Here is a 2391-nt window from a genome sequence, read left to right on the forward strand (position 1 = left end):
CTGAGTGCATGAAGTTTGCCAGTCAGCAGCTCTTTGGCTTTTCTTTGCAGTGCCATGTTTTCTTCATTTTCTATTAAAGCTTCTGGTGATTTCTTGTCTAACCAAGCAGACAGTTTTGTATGCAACTAGCGCATGCGTCATAAAATGCGCTGTTGACGTCGGCTGCAACGTTGCCGTCGTCGTCGCTGCTGTCTCAGTCGTCGCCAACACTCACTTCATAGCCAGCTGACGTTTAAGACGTTTGTGTCGGCGTGTTTAGAGCAAACGACAACACACATACCCACCTTCCTTCACAGGCCGTCACACCGAGAATTGCTTTTACTGCCATTTATTAAGCATTTGGAATATTGAGTGCCAAGCTTAGCTCTTATTATCGTTGTTGTTGTTCTATAAACTTTAAAACTGGTGTCTTTGGCTGGTATTAGCGGTATTTACAACCCCAAAACTATAACCGTCTGTCAGTGTCTTAAAAATTTGGTCGTTGTTGTTCCTTCGAAATTGATTTTTTCATTAATTTTTGGCATTTGATTTTTATTTTATTTCGGCAACTACCTTCATTGTGATGACAATAGATTTATGGATTGATCTATATTTTATTGGGCCTGCAGCAAAATTGCCCAAAACAAAAAAACAAAAACAAATCCAATAGTTTGTAAATATTTTGCTACATGGGCAATATTGCCAAAAAATGCAGTTTGGGTTTTCATTTTTTTTTGGGAAGTTTCTAAATTGAGAAAAAAAAAGTTTTCATGAATGTTATTTTGTGCATTTTTATTGTATTACAAAATAATTGCTCTTAGTTATAGGTGTATGCATATCAATATTAATTTGTTTGTGTGTTACATTGTGTTCGGCTAAAACAAATGGCCAAAACAAAAAATTTTTAATGAATATTTGTTGTAGATTTTCTATGGCCCTTGCATATGCATTTAAATTTTTAATAACATTGTAATAAATACTTTTAAATATTATACAAAAAGGAAATAATTAAAAATGCATGCACAAATTTACTGAAATTTCAGTTACGACGAAAATTTCAGTCAAATTATGTTAGCATAAAATATTTTGTTAAAAATTGATTTTTCATAGAAAATAAAAAAAAATAATACACTCAGAGAAAAAAGTTTGCTGAAAATAGCAAGCATTGTCTGCTGAACATTAGTAGTTAATTCTGCTGCTATTGTAGCAGTAGTTCTGCTATTACAGCAGTAGTTTTGCAATATGCAGAAAGTGCATAATTTATGCCCCCGTAGCAGCTATATTAAAATATGGGCCGATTTGGACCAAATTCGGCAAGTACAAGTCGTTGTTCAATTTCTTAGAAAAAAATATTGGTCTTTTTGGTAGCTGTATCCAAACATAGACCGTTCTAAACCAAATACGACGCGGATGTCGAAGAGCCTAACATAAGTCAATTTGTCAAATTTCAGCGAAATCGGATTTTGTGGGCCCAAATCCTTAAATCGAGGGATTGGTCTATATGGCAGATATATCCAAATCTGAACCGATCAGAGCCAAATTAAAGAAGAATGTGAAGAACCTAACGCACCTCACTATCCTAAATTTTGGTGAAATCGGACAATAAATGCGTCTTTTATGGGTCCAAAACCTTAAATCGATAGATCGGTCCATATGGCAGCTATATCCCAATCTGAACCAATCTTGACCATCCACTGGTTGAAGAAGGATATCGAAGGGCCCAACCCAAATCACTGTCTCAAATTTTTCAGCAAAATCGGATAACAAATGTGGCCTTTATGGTCCTAAGACCCTAAATCGGCAGATCGGTCTATATGAGGGCTTTATAAAGATATAGTCCGATATAGGTCATCTTCGAACTTAATCTGCCTATGGACATAGAAAGAACCTGTGCAAAGTTTCAGCCGAATATCTTAATTTTTGAACAGTGTAGCGTGATTTCGATAGTAAGACGGATGGACGGACATGGCTAGATCGTCTTAGATTTTTACGACGATCAAGAATAGGGTCAGAAACGGACATTTCGATGTGGTGCAAGCGGAATTACAAAATGAATATACCCCCATCCTTCGGTGGTGGGTATACAAATAAAGCGTTTCTTTATAGTTATTTAAGTGTGCACCATTTCACTCCAGTGATGAACGTTAGTCGTGAATTTGCAACTTTTTATATTAAACGTCATTTTCTGTTAAGAACCACGTATGTGGTAAAAAACAGCTCTTATATGCAAAATCTTTAAATATTTTTTAAGCCAAACAGTTTTCGTTTACCTTTAAAGATGATTTGTTACACGAAAAAATTAATTGTTTCTTTTATTTATCTCTTTGGTCTCTTGAATTTTTTATAGCCACTACCATGGGATGGGGATGTACTAATCTAGTCATTCCCTGTGTAACGCCTCGAGATATTGAT

This window comes from Stomoxys calcitrans, chromosome 2 (genome assembly GCF_963082655.1).
Source record: "Stomoxys calcitrans chromosome 2, idStoCalc2.1, whole genome shotgun sequence".
In the NCBI taxonomy this organism is placed as follows: Eukaryota; Metazoa; Arthropoda; class Insecta; order Diptera; family Muscidae; genus Stomoxys; species Stomoxys calcitrans.